We start from the raw sequence: 14,874 nt of genomic DNA on the forward strand, positions 1-14,874 counted from the left end.
TGGCAAAAATTATGTTGGTCAGGTGATCAAAGTCATCATCACCAGTGACAAGTCATTTTGAAAACATGTACCTCCTGCCGTGCTGTGACCAGCAGGGCACTTCTGGGGTATTTTTCCCCAAGCTCATGACTCCAGTCTGATCATGAGAAAAACATCAGAGAAACCCAAGTTAAGGGACATCCCACCAAATACCTGACCAGTACTCTGCAAAACTCTTAATGCTGTGAAAAACAAGAAAAGTCTGAGAAAGCATCGCAGAGTAGAGTAACCTAAGGAGACGTGACAGCTAAATGTAATCTCCTGGATGGGATCCTGGAACAGAAAATGTTGTTAGTGGAAAAGCTGGTGAAATCTGAATGAAGCCTGGGCTTCAGTTAATAGTGAGGTACTAATGTTGTTTTCTTAGCTGTGATAAATGTACATGGTGATGTAAGTGGTTAACATTAAGGGAAACTGGGTGAGGGGTATATGGCAACCCTCTGTTCTATCTTTGTAACTTTTCTGTAAGTCTAAAATTGTTCCAAAATAAAAAGTTTATTAAATCCTTGGTGTTTACTCAAATGAGTTACAACCTTATGTCTCCACAAAACTGGCACATGGATGTTTATAACAGCTTTATTCATAATTGCCAAAACTTGGAAGCAACCAAGTTGTCGTTCAGGAGGTGAATGGATAAATAAGCTATGTACATCCAAACAATGGGATGTTACTCAGTGCTAAAAAGAAAGGACCTATCAAGCTATGAAAAGACATGGAAGAAACTTAAATGCATATAACTAAGTGAAAGAAGTCAATCTGAAAAGTCTATGTAATGTATGATCCCAAATATATGGCATTTTGGGAAAAGCAAAGCTATAGAGACATTGAAAAGGTGAACGGTGGCCAGGTGTTCGGGGGAGAGAGGAATGGCTAGGCAGAACACACAGGATTTTTAGGGCAGTGAAAGTACTCTATATGATACTATAATGGTGGGTACATGTCATTATACATTTGTCCAAACCCATAGAATGTACAACATCAAGCATGAGCCCTAAGTAAACACTGTGGTCTTTCAGTGATAATGATGTGATGATACAGCTTCTTCGATGATCACAAATGTATCTGGCGTGGGATGTGGATAGCGGGAGACGCTGTATTTTAATGTGGGGAGGTAGGGGGTGTAAGGGAACTCTATGTACTTTCCACTCAATTTTGCTGTGAACCTAAAACTGCTCTAAAAAAATAAAATCTATTTTAAAAAATTATTAAATAACAAAACTGTCAGCAGGACCCACTATTTCTGGGTTCTGCTTTCCTTGCTGTCAGCTCTTCTTATGGGTAGAATGACCAGTCACTCCAGTTTGACGGAGAAAGTCCTAATGTTTGCCCTACTGTCCAGCATAATTATTAATAGCATCTCTTTTTACTCTCAAGAGTTCGGATTTGGGTGATAAGTTATGTAGTCACCCAACTCTGTGGACCCCAGCAGCTCTGGGCCTTTATCCTCCCAGATTTAAAGCCAAGAGATGGGAGAGGTTCTTGTTTCTCAGCAGTTCTGACTGAAGTCCCAGCCCTGAGTCTGACTGGCCCTGCTTGAGTCAGGTGACCAATCCTGAAGCAATAGGGAGTCTCGTGTTCTCATTGGCCAAGTCTGGGCCACGTGCCCACCACTGGCACTAGGCCTGAATGGCTCTACTCAGTCGGCATGAGACAGAGGGAGGGCTTGTTTCTCAGGCTCAATTGGAGGTGGAATGGATACAAGGCAGGACAAAACACAGATGTCACTCAGATGGGGACACATGAGGTTTTCAAATGACTTACTTTTTGACTCCCCTAATTTGAGTGGGTTTTAGGTTGCATTCATAACACATTGCCCTCACCCCCTTTGCATCACACTTAGTGTGTTAAGAATCACACATATATGCAGACTCTCTCGTCCTGGCCATAGTTCATTGTGATCGATTGTTGCTGTGATGTTGTTGTCTTAACTGTGATAGTTGGGAATTATTGGACTGCTTGTGAGTCATGATTTATCGTTGCTTCAAGTTTCTTTTACATTTTACCCATGCACAAAGTGGAAATTTTGCTGTGTCTGTGGAGGTATATTGTGAATTCCACTGGTATGTGTGTCAATAGTGGGGAATGATGAGAACCATCGTTGCAGGGGACAGATGGCCAGTCTCATAGCAAGAGGTCTCAGGGCCACCTAGCAGGGCTGGCATAGTCCTCAGCATGCTGGGTTCTTGGCAAGTCCCACCCACTTGGACATTTGATGTAAGCACTGGTTAAGGTCACAGGCTCAGAGGGAGGAGACAGAAACAGGACCTCAACGCTACCAAAGCTGTGTGACCTTGGGCAAGTTACTCAAACTCTCTGAGAATAGATGAAGCTAATAATCATACCAATAATCATACCTCCCTATAGCATTGTTTTAGGATTAAATAAGATAATGCACAGGAAACACTTAGAAGTGACCAGCACATAGGAAGAGCGCAAGAAATATTTACTATTATTTTTATTATCTTAGTACAACTCCAGAAGCCTGCCTGCAAGATGTCAGCATTTCAATCCAGCCTGCTTTAAGGCAGTGCAACTCAAAGTGTGGTCTGCAGCCCTGCAGTAGCAGCAGCATCTCGGAGCTTGTTAGAAATACAGACCCTTGGACCCCATCTCACACCTCTGAACCCAAATCTCTAAGATTGGACTTGCACTTTAACAAGCTCTCCAGTGATTAACATGCATGTGAAGTGTGAGAACCATCGCTGTAAAGTGCCTTCGCGTTAACCCAGAGAGCAGTGTTTCCAAGCCATAGCCTTGCTATTGTAAGAAACAAAGAAGAGGAATTTTCCCCTTCCAAAAGATTCTTACTTCTCTTCCACTTAGAGAAGACCCTTCAGCATTTCTTTCAGGATAGGTTTAGTACAGCAAGGTCTGAGGACCAACTGCCTAAATAAGCCAGTATAAAGATTAAAGGCAAAAAGCTGTAAAAGCAACCATAACTACATAAAGATGTGAAATATGACAACAAAAGCACAACATTTAAGGAAGAGGAGTAAAAAATGTAGATCACTCAGAGAAATGCAAATCAAATCCACAATGAGATATCACCTCATACCTGTCAGAATGGCTATCATCAGAAAGTCTACAAATAGAGAAGATAATCCAGCCAGCTTGTACCTGGATTTCTGACCTGCAGAAACTGTGAGATAATAAATAGGTATTTTTCTTAATTCTAAAAAAAAAAAAAGTCTACAAATAACAAACGCTGGCAAGGATATGGAGAAAAGGGAACCCTAGTACACTGCTGGCTGGAATGCAAATTGGTGCAGTCACTATGGATAGCAGTATAGAGGTTCCTCAAAAAACTAAAATTAGAACTACCATATGACCCAGCAATTCCACTCCTGGGTATATATTTGAAGAAAACAAAAACACTAATTCGAAAAGATACACCCCAATGTTCATAGCAACACAATTTACAATAGCCAAGATATGAAATCAACCGGAGTGTGCAACAACAAATGAATGAAGACCATAAAAAAATGAAATATTACCATTTGCAGCAAAGTGGATGGACCTAGAGAATATTATGCTTAATGAAATAAGTCAAACAGAGAAAGACAAATACTTATGGAATCATGAAATCTAAAAATAAAAAATAGTAGAAATGAATGTGTATGCAAAACAGAAACAGACTCACAAATATAGAAAATAAACGAGTGGTTACCATTATGGAGAGGGATGGGGAAGGCAAATTAGGGGTATGGGATTAAGAAATACAAACCAGTATGCGTAAAATAGATAAGCAACAAGGACATATAGTATAGAACAGGGGATTATAGCCATTATCCTGTAATAACTTTTGTTTTTTTTTTTGTGGTACGTGGGCCTCTCACTGTTGTGGCCTCTCCCGTTGCGGAGCACAGGCTCCGGACGCGCAGACTCAGTGGCCATGGCTCATGGGCCCAGCCGCTCCGCGGCATGTGGGATCTTCTCGGACCGGGGCACGAACCCGTGTCCCCTGCATCAGCAGGTGGACTCTCAACCACTGCGCCACCAGGGAAGCCCTGTAATAACTTTTAATGTAGTATAATCTGTAAAAATACTGCATCATTATGCTGTACACCTGAAATTAATATTATAAATGGAAAAAAAAAAAGAAACAAAGAAGATAAAGCAGAAGAGATGAAGTTGGCAGAGGGAGGTGTTGGTCCCTGGGAATCCTCTCTGGCCACCGGGACTTAGGCTCTGCTGGAGGTGCAGAAGGCTCTTCCCGTAAAAATGAGCAGAACTCTGAGGCCACACTTGTCAAGAAGACTTCAAGATGCAAAGGAGGGTGGGTGGCTATTCTTTCATGCGGCTTGCACTTTGCAAGAGCCTTTCTCTCCTCTTTTGGCTCCCGTGACCCTGAGCTATCCGGAGCTGTCCTGATGTTCCTTGACCCCAAAGGCTCCTTTTCCATCTCCTCCCCACCCTGCCCCCGAATACAATTCTCCAGGACTCCACTCAGCCCCGCCCTCATCATGCGGGTGTGTCTGCCTGTGTGATCTCCACCCTGCCCACAGCTTCCACCTCCAACAGGTCTCTGTGTGGAGCCTTCACTTCTCTCTGGAACTCCAAGTTAGTACTTTGAGTTGCCAACAGCACTTTCCACCAAGAGACCACTGATTTAAAATGCCCAACCCAGACTCAATTATCTTTTTCTCTCACAGCTGATTGTTTCTCTGTGTTCCTTATCCTGTTGAATGACTTATGCCAACCTCTCCTCCCCACACCCCCACTTACACTCCAACCACATTAGACTCATTAGATGAGCAGCAGATTCTCAAATGTGTGCTGAATTTTCCTATCTCGCTGGCGTCAATGTTACCTCCACCCGGAATCCTTTTCATCCGATGTCTATCCTTAATTGCCTACTCATCTGTCTTCCTCTTTCTACTAAGTGGCACCACTGTCCATCCCGTTGCCCAAGCCCCAAATCTGGGAGTCATCCTGGCCTCGTAGCATTTTCTAGCCGATACCTAGCAGTGTTTGTAAGAGCATTGACCAGACTTGTCTTGTTAGCTGCTGCATCCCCAGTGCCTGGAACAGTGCCAGGTCAGAATAGGTACTTAATAACCACTGGTTGAATAAATGTCTAAAATGCTTTTCCGAATTTTCTAGTTTGAGTAAATTCTTTTGTCCTTTGTACCTTATCATAGCTTGGATTCTAAGCAAACTGACTCTGAGGAAGAGACTTGCATGTAGGAAAGATGGCGGGGAGTGGTCTTGGGTACAGCACCAGTGAGGAAGCTGGAGAAGCAGGAATGGGTGGAGGGAGAAATTGGACCACGGTGGAGTTACAGGAGAGACCTTGGCTAATCTTCAGAGGTGGGAGGCTCCCGTAACGCCATTATCAGCCCGTCATTGCACGAGGCTGCCCCTGGGGAGGAGGCCTTAGGGTGAGCAACCCACATTCCCTCAGCTGAGGGCAGCACCTGCAGAAGAATCCAGCTGTGAGCTGATGACAACCAACACTTGTGGCAGCTGGGGAATGAAGTCATACTGGGAAGATCTGGGCAGCCCACAGGGTGTCTGCTACATGCCTCATGCGTAGCATTTAGCAGAATCTGCTATAGCTCACTTATTTGTGTATGTCCAGCTCTCCCTCTCCATTTATCAGCCTCTGGAGGGAAGGAACCAAGATTTTCCCTTTTTTTTGTGTCCCCCATAATGTGCAATACATAGCGTGTGTTTGGTAAATGCTATTTGAATTTAATTTAGCAGCAAAAAATTTGTAGCTAAGAATTTCCTTTATGTTTGTGAAATTCCTAATGAAGACTCCACAAAAGAGTTAATGGAAATGCTTTTGGGGTTGGAGAGGGGAGGCCATAGCCAGGTTCCCAGAAATATAGGTACAGAAAGTAAGTAAATCCTCTACTTAATAAGTTGCAAAGAACCTTAGCTCTTGGGTGCCATTCTTTATTTGAAAAGCAGAGCACAAAGTGAGTACTAGGCATCATGGATCTGGACCCTGGCTCATAATACTCCCATGTGGGAGTGTTTACCAAGGCAGAAATTTGTTCGGAAATTCAGTGTATTTAGCTGCATTCCTTTCAGACGCAATATCTGAATACATAGGCTGGAGGAAGGAACCAGGAGGAAGAAGAAGAATTGAGAAAAATAATGGGTTTCAAATTAGAATTCAACCTTCTTTAGTAAAAAATTTGATGTGCCTTTCTAATGAATGAATAGTTGAACAGAATGAGATAGGGGGTGCCAAACAGAAGGCTCTTGACAAGGATTATCAACTTAGGGTTGAATCATTTCAAATCTATCCTGGTGCCAGACTCCCCACCCACCTGGAATGGCTTATGTCTCTCTCACTCCTTGTTTCTTAGACTCCCAGCTGCTGGGGTTTTACCAGGCCTATCCCAGCTGGATGAGACAGTGAGAGGTGCCAGGGCAGTGGCAGAAAGGGTCCCATTGATTTAGGAATTGGAGGAGCAGCTGGAATGGAGAGAGGAAATAATCTGCTTGGGCTGTGATGAGATGCTGTGAACGTACCCCTTTAGATTCCAGGATTCAGTGCAAAAGTCAGAAACCAGAATGGATCATGACACCTTTGAAGTTTTATTAATGTCATGATACTTTCTACACATGACAATAAGACTATGCTGTCCTCAGCAAATTCAAAGGAGTTATGTGTATTTGAAGTGTTTCATTAGTGACTGACCAATTCAGCCATCCTTCCCATCATCTTAATAGCCTGCCTTCAACGTCAAGTGGAAGGGAGATGCCCTACTCATCAAAGGAGGTAGGGAGACAGCCTGGAAGTGAGCGCTGGGGCACCCAGATCCCAAGTCTGGGTCTGTGACTAACGCTGCATTCCAAGACGGGAAGGGGTAGGTGTGGGATGGGGGATGGGGGATGGGGGAAAGAAGCCATGGGCGCTGCTGGAGTTCAGTGCAGAGAAATCTACCCTGCTCAGTGTCACAGGAGGGAAGGCTTTTTCAGGATCGGTTCAGGACCTGGGGGAGATGGGGGGAACCCAGAGCTGTAGATGGAGGAAGGCGTAGGTGGGTGGGGTGGACCAGGGTTGGAGAGTGAGACAATGACAGACCACTCGGGGGAGCACAGAGGCAGGTGGAAAATCCGGAAGCTAAACTTCATATGGAATTCTGTTAACAGTTGATGATTTTACATGGGTGGCATCCGTCTTACTATTTGCTTAGATTTCCATGAACTCCTCGAGAGCAGAGACCAAGCTTGGTTTATCTTTGTATTATCCCTGCCTGATTGAGTGCAGCCACAGAATATGTGAGCAAAAAACAAGTCCGTTGTTGCATAGATTATTATTATGGCTATTGCATGAATAAATTATTTTTGTATTCGTGGCCTTGGAGAAGAGAGGTTTTTTTTTGTTTGTTTGTTTCTTTGCAGTATGCAGGCCTCTCACTGCTGTGGCCTCTCCCGTTGCGGAGCACAGGCTCCGGACGCGCAGGCTCAGCGGCCATGGCTCACGGGCCCAGCCGCTCCGCGGCATGTGGGATCTTCCCGGACCGGGGCACGAACCCGTGTCCCCTGCATCAGCAAGCGGACTCTGAACCACTGCGCCACCAGGGAAGCCCGAGAAGAGAGGTTTTAATAAGATTGCTTCCTTATCCGACGGGAGGACGAGCCCCCAGAGACTGCTCATCTAGGCGGGAGAACTGATACACAGTCTTGGAGTGGGGATTTTGGAGCTCAGTGGAGGTCAACTTTTTTTCTTTTTTCAATACTTTATTTATTTATTTTACATCTTTATTGGAGTATAATTGCTTTACAATGGTGTGTTAGTTTCTGCTTTATAACAAAGTGAATCAGTTATACATATACATATGTTCCCATATCTCTTCCCTCTTGCGTCTCCCTCCCTCCCACCCTCCCTATCCCACCCCTCCAGGCGGTCACAAAGCACCGAGCTGATCTCCCTGTGCTATGCGGCTGCTTCCCACTAGCTATCTATTTTACGTTTGGTAGTGTATATATGTCCATGCCACTCTCTCACTTCATCCCAGCTTACCCTTCCCCCTCCCCGTGTCCTCAAGTCCATTCTCTAGTAGGTCTGTGTCTTTATTTCCTGTCTTACCCCTAGGTTCTTCATGGCATTTTTTCCCCCTTAAATTCCATATATATGTGTTAGCATACAGTATTTGTCTTTCTCTTTCTGCCTTACTTCACTCTGTATGACAGTCTCTAGTTCCATCCAGCTCACTACAAATAACTCACTTTCATTCCTTTTTATGGCTGAGTAATATTCCATTGTATATATGTGCCACATCTTCTTTATCCATTCATCTGATGATGGACACTTAGGTTGTTTCCATGTCCTGGCTATTGTAAATAGAGCTGCAATGAACATTTTGGTATATGACTCTTTTTGAATTATGGTTTTCTGGTGGGAATGTGAATTGGTACAGCCACTATGGAGAACAGTATGGAGGTTCCTTAAAAAACTACAAATGGAACTACCATATGACCCAGCAATCCCACTACTGGGCATATACCCTGAGGTTAACTTTTGAACAATGCTGTACTTCAGAAATCAATACTGAGCAGGAGGGAGAAAAGGGCAGGAGAGATTTGGACAAGCCGAGTGAAGCCGGTGTTTGCCTGAAACCTGTGTGAGCAAATAGAAGTACCAGGACTGGGAATTCCCTGGCTGCCCAGTGGTTAGGACTTGGTGCTTTCACTGCCGAGGGTCTGGGTTCGATCCCTGGTTGGGGGACTAAGATCCCCCAAGCCAAGCAGCGTGGCCAAAAAAAAAAAAGTACCAGGACCCTCCCCTGCTTAGTCGATGAGGCTGCCTGGGCCTAGAGTCATAGGGAGAAGAGCAGAGTCTATTCTGGTTTAAAGAATTTTAGCAAATTTTATGGACCTCAGAGTGCCATCTGGCATCATGGAAGTAGGAAGTGCAACAGAAAGGGATGGGTAAAGCAAACTACCATTTTTTACGTAGAAATATTCAGCTCTCTCAGTCCGTTCTCCAGCCCTCCCCACCATCTCCATACAAGCCACGTTCTGTGAAAAGTGGCAAGGATGCTATCAGGAGAGACATGAGAAGCAAGGCTACTAGGGAATTTCTCCAATCTGGAGATATTCCTACTTCGCACCTCATTCGGGAAGCTGTCACCCCGAGAGCCCCCGGAACTCTCTGAAATGCAATGCTGCTTGGTGGGTTAGGCTGATCTGGGCACCAGGGGGATACATGGGCTCATATATTCCCTCCTCTCTGCCTTGCATTTGTATAAATTGTTTTTGCCTTTTCCCCGTGTCTCTGTTGGGATTTTGATGAGTTTCTTGTCAAACTGAATGACTTATTTAAAAAATACAGACCTTCATTTGTCTCATGTCATGGAATGTTACCCCCAGTCCATTTTTCTTTTTATTAGAGAATGCCAAAGGAGAAAAATAAATTACCGCATTTAACTTCCAGGGGCCAAAAAAAAAAAAAAAAAAGACCAGGGTAGCTAAGTGCTCAAAAAGGGATTTTCCACAGGTTAGATGGAAAAGATGCTTAAACACCCCTTGCTAACTTCCTGGCAGCTCGCAGGTATTTGCATCAAGCAGAACTCTAGATTTAAGGGATGGAAAAAAGAATTTATTAGCTTATGAACTGTAAAGGTCAAGGGCACAGTTGGCTCTAGACACGGCTGGATTTGGGGATATCATTAGGTCTTGTCTCTGTCTCTCAGCTCTGCTGGACTGTCTAGGTTGGCTTCATTCTCATCTCAGACTTCTCTGGCCATCTTATCTGAAATTGTGTCCTGCCCTTCCCCCACCTCCGCGCCGTCCTTATTCCTTTTTTCTGCTGTATTGTTCTCCATCACAGCTACAGCCACTTGACATTCTATGCATTTTAATTATTTATGCGGTTTTTGTCTGTCACCCTCCATTAAAATATAGGTTCCGAGAGGGCAGAGATTTTGTTTTATTCACTGCTATCTCTCTAACACCTAGAATAGAACCTGGCACATAGCATGTATTTAATAAATATTTGTTGCCTCTTTCTGGTTGGTGTAAGTTAATCACACAGCTTTTATGAATTTCATTACACGGTTATATCATCATTTATTTAACTGACTTCCTTTTGATGGACAGCATCTACTGGTTCCAATGTTTTGTTATTAAAAATAGTGCTGCAAAATCTAGGCTGTGAAAAGCTCTCCAGACAAATGACCTGGTTTCTTCAGCAAAGAAATTGCAAGGAAAATGAGGCAGAAATGGATGGTGTCAGGGAGAAGGCCTCCAGATGAAAAGAAACTTGAGAGCTATATCAGCAAAATAGCAACATGTGACCCTTCATTGGATCCTGATTCAAATAAACAAACCCTTAAAAATATTTTTTTGACATTTATGATACAATTGGCAATCTGAACACTGGACGTTTAGAGGTATTAGGAAAGTATTGTTAATTTTGTCGGATGTGATAATGGTGCTGTGGCTAAGTTAAAAGAATAAAGTCCTCACCTTTTGAGATACTCAGTGGAATATTTGCAGATGAAATGATTTGATGTCTGAGGTATGCTTGCAGATAATGCAGGGATGGGGGCGGTAAGAACGCTATAGATGAAACAAGACCGGCCATGTGCTGATAATTGTTGAAGCTGGGAGGTAGGTTTATGGGGGTTTATTGTACTGTTTTATCTACATTAGTATATGTTTGATATTTCTATACTAAGAAATTAAAAAAACAAACAAACAGTGCTGTATAATCCAGTATGTGGGGTGAGATGAAGTGGGTGGGGTTTTAGATGAAATAAAATTGCCCACAAGTTGGATAAGTGTCAAAACCGGGTGTTGGGTACATGGAGGTTTGTTAGACCATTCTCTCCACTTCAATACATGCTTGACATTCTCTATAGTGGAAAGTTAATTGCGCTGCAGTGAGCACCTTGTCATAAGCCCCTGCTTAGGTCTTCCCTGGCCTCAGTCTCCTTAATTCTTGGTGTGGCTGCGTCCAAAGTGGCTACGAGTGGTGTCTGACCAAACCTTTTTTCTGCCTTGATGCACTAAAATCGTTTAAACAACGTGTTTACTGAGTTACTGTTTACATATCATACACAAAACTCACCTGTGTAATTAAATGATTTTTAATAACTGGACAGAGCTGTGCATTCATCACCATAATCTAGTTTTAGAAATTTCCATCACCCAGTAAGACCCCTTGAACCCACTTATACTTAATCTCCTTTCCTACCCCCGGCCCCAGGCAACAACTACTCTACTTTCTGTCTCTAAAGATTTGTCTTTTCTGGACATTTACCACAGACATTTAGAGTCCTTGCCTGGAATTTTTTTCTTTTTTTTTTTTTTTTTTGCTGTACGCGGACCTCTCACTGTTGTGGCCTCTCCCGTTGCGGAGCACAGGCTCCGGACGTGCAGGCCCAACGGCCACGGCTCACAGGCCCAGCCGCTCCGCGGCATGTGGGATCCTCCCGGATCGGGGCACGAGCCCATGTCCCCTGCATCGGCAGGCGGACTCTCAACCACTTTGCCACCAGGGAAGCCCCTGGAATTTTTGACATTCTCTTTCCTACTCTTTTGTTTCTTACTCAAGGATGCTCCTGTTCTGTTATCAGTGAACCATTTTTTTTGAGACATATCTTCTCATTTCTGTTCAGAAATTTAAATGATTCAATTCTCTACCTTTTGGGAAATACTGTATCATAGTGATGGTCTGTGACCCCTACTTTACATGGAAATTAATGGTATGCTAACAAGGCAGTGATGATCAAGACTCAGAGAACTTCCTGCAGATTAATGAGCAGCTTAGAGAGTAGACAGACAAATCCAAATCTAGAGGTCACCAACCTCAATGAGTAGATTTCTCAATAAATGTCCCTAGGACCATGATGGTTGATAAAGTCCTAGAGCCCTCTGGTATTTCTTGCAGTCCCAGGGCTCAATTTTGCCTTACTTCCTTGATCTCTGATCCCAGACCCTATGGGACATCATATATTGCCAAGGTTTAGTCACTTATTTTGTCGTGGGCCACAGCCTCCCTGTTCACTAGAAAGTATTTACTGAGGGGCTCTTACATTTTGTGAGCTAGACTTCTCCCGGGATCCAAATTATTGATGTAGGACCTGAATACCTAGTGATTGAATAGTCTGTATCCATCGAATACTTCATCTGTAAATCCAGAGCCATAGGGGCCATTCATTCACTCGATAAATACATGTGAATAAGTACCTACTATATATCCAACTCCTGGGGATACAAAGATAAAGAAAAAACTAGCTCTTGTCTGTAGGAAGTTCACAGTCTAGTGATGGAGATAGACACAGAGAAATAATGGCAAAAACTGAAATATTTGCAAGGTACAGTGTTAGTATAGAGGGATTCAGGAAGTATTTCACAGAACTTGCGTTTGATTTGGGTCTTGAGGGATGAGTAGGAGTTTGCATATGACAAAAGAGGAGCAAGGACATTTTAAGAGAACAAATATAAAGCATGAGGTATAAAATGAGATTTGAGAGCCTAGTTATTTCCTACCTTTTATTTTCCTTTGAGTACGAATTTTCTCCTTTCAAAAATTTAAGATGAAATGCTTTTTAAAAACTTTTTAGATATTAGGATGATTTTAAAGCTATAAATATACCTTTGTATGCTACATTGGATACATCCATACTTTTTGATATAAAGTACTTTTAATTCTTCCCAGATCAATACCCTTTGGGTAGAAATCTAGTTATAAGATAAAGTTCCAAATTGTCAGCAAGGCATAGTGCAGTCGTTGCAACCTGACCACTACTTATTTCTTCAATTTTACATCCTATTCTTCTCCCCCAATACTCATGCGGTGGCAATATTCATAGTTCTTGAACAAACCATGTTCTTTCTCCCCATCACGAACTTGTACATACTATTATTTTTGCCTCGACTAGAAAAACCTCAGTCATGCCTCCAAGGACATTTGCTATTGACATCACAGTCTCACTGTAAGTCTGCTAAGTCCAGTTAGCAGCAAAACATACACAGATACCCTAAAATGTTAACTTGGTAGCAGTCATTTAATACAGATCGTCCCTGACTTACAATGTTTCAACTTACTTTTTTTTTTGACTTTACAATAGTGTGAAAGTGATATGCATTCAATAGAAGCTATATTTTGAATTTTTATCTTTTCCCAAGCTAGTGATGTGTGGTATGATACTTTCTTGTGATGCTGGGCAGTAACAGCAAGCCACAGCTTCCAGGCAGCCACATGACCCATGAGGGTAAATAACCGGTACACTTACAACTATCCTGTATCCAGACACCTATTTTTCAGTATAGCATTCAATAAATTACATGAGATATTCAACACTTTATTATAAAATAGGTTTTGTGTTAGAGGATTTTTGCCCAACTGCAGGCTAGCATAAGTGTTCTGAGCACGTTTAAGGTAGGCTAGGCTAAGTTGTGATGTTTGGTAGGTTAGGTGTAGTAAATGCATTTTTGACTTATGATACGTTGAACCTATGATGGGTTTATTGGCCATAACCTCATTGTAAGTCAAGGAAGATCTGTATTGATCAAATAAATTGGAGGAATGTTTGCCAAAGACAATAATTTTTAGTTTTACAAGACTGATATTTTTATGATTGCGGTTAAGTACAAGAGTTACTTGTCTCATGAGGTCCATGGTAATAAATCTTGGTTCAGGATAATAAAGCCTTGTCCTCAGCACATGAACATATACTTCTCTTCCTATTTCCTATGGGAGAATGGCATGGACTCAATTCATATAGAAGCAATATGTCTGGTTACCAAGGTCTAAATTAGAGGACTTGGCTATAAATGGAAACTTGTTTCTTAAAAATGGAGATTTGATCTGCTCCCCAACTAGTCTTATTTTCTCTGGTTCTTGTAGTGAAATAAAGATACAGACATTTTAGATGACTTAATGCCTAAAGATTTATCTCAAGTTCCTAGATCTTGGAAAATCCTTGGCACAGAATCAAAGACCAATGAGAAAAATTAAAAGCTTCCAACAACCTTACTTTTTTTTGGCAGATGTCTTCATAAGGCAAAGGAAACTTTGTGGTTAATATAAAATATATGACTTAAATATGTTTGCTACTTATATGAGGCATCAGGCTGATTTATTCAGAATTGTGGTCAGTTGAGGAGAAAGCTGGCATATGGATTTGAAGGATTATCTGGAAAATTAACAGCTCTGTATCTTAATGGAGGATAAAGTTGCAGGTTGAGTTCATCCAGAAGGAGCAACAGGGGAACTGTGGAGCATCCATCAGAAAAGGGTTTCTGATGTTCTGGTGGCAAAAGATTTCCTATACCAGCATGTTTCAGAGCAGGAGCTTCTGCATACTTTAGCATCTTCAAAAGGAACACCTGGCCATCCTTACTTGGGAACACCATTGAGATACCTTACTGTTACGATTCTGGCCAAATTTATGTAGGACCATCAAATCCATGGATATAATTCTATACACATTTCTTTATATATTTTAGACCTATCCTCTGGGATCAACTGTCTTTCTTCCTAAAATACTGTCCTTTATTAATTCCTTAGTGAAGACATTATTTTATTTTGTCTTAAATGGCATTATTTAGTTCTTGTTACAGACTGATAGTTTAGCTAGGTATACAATTCTAAATTGACAGGATTTTTTTCTTTCAGCACATTGATATTTCATTCTATTGTCTACAGGTTTCCATTGCTGCTATTGAGACATCTTCTGCTACTCAAATTTTGATTTCTTTTTCTTTTATTTCTGGCTGTTTTTAAGATATTTCTTCTTGGTGGTGGGGTGTGTGGAGAAGGAGTTTGAATATTCTTTAGTTTCACTGTGATGTGCACAGGTGTGGATTTTTTAAAAGTTGAATTTGTATGCTTTCTGAGCCTGAGGATTAATGTCTTTAATT

This window comes from Grampus griseus, assembly GCF_964374135.1.
Source record: "Grampus griseus genome assembly, chromosome: 14".
Classification (NCBI taxonomy): Eukaryota; Metazoa; Chordata; class Mammalia; order Artiodactyla; family Delphinidae; genus Grampus; species Grampus griseus.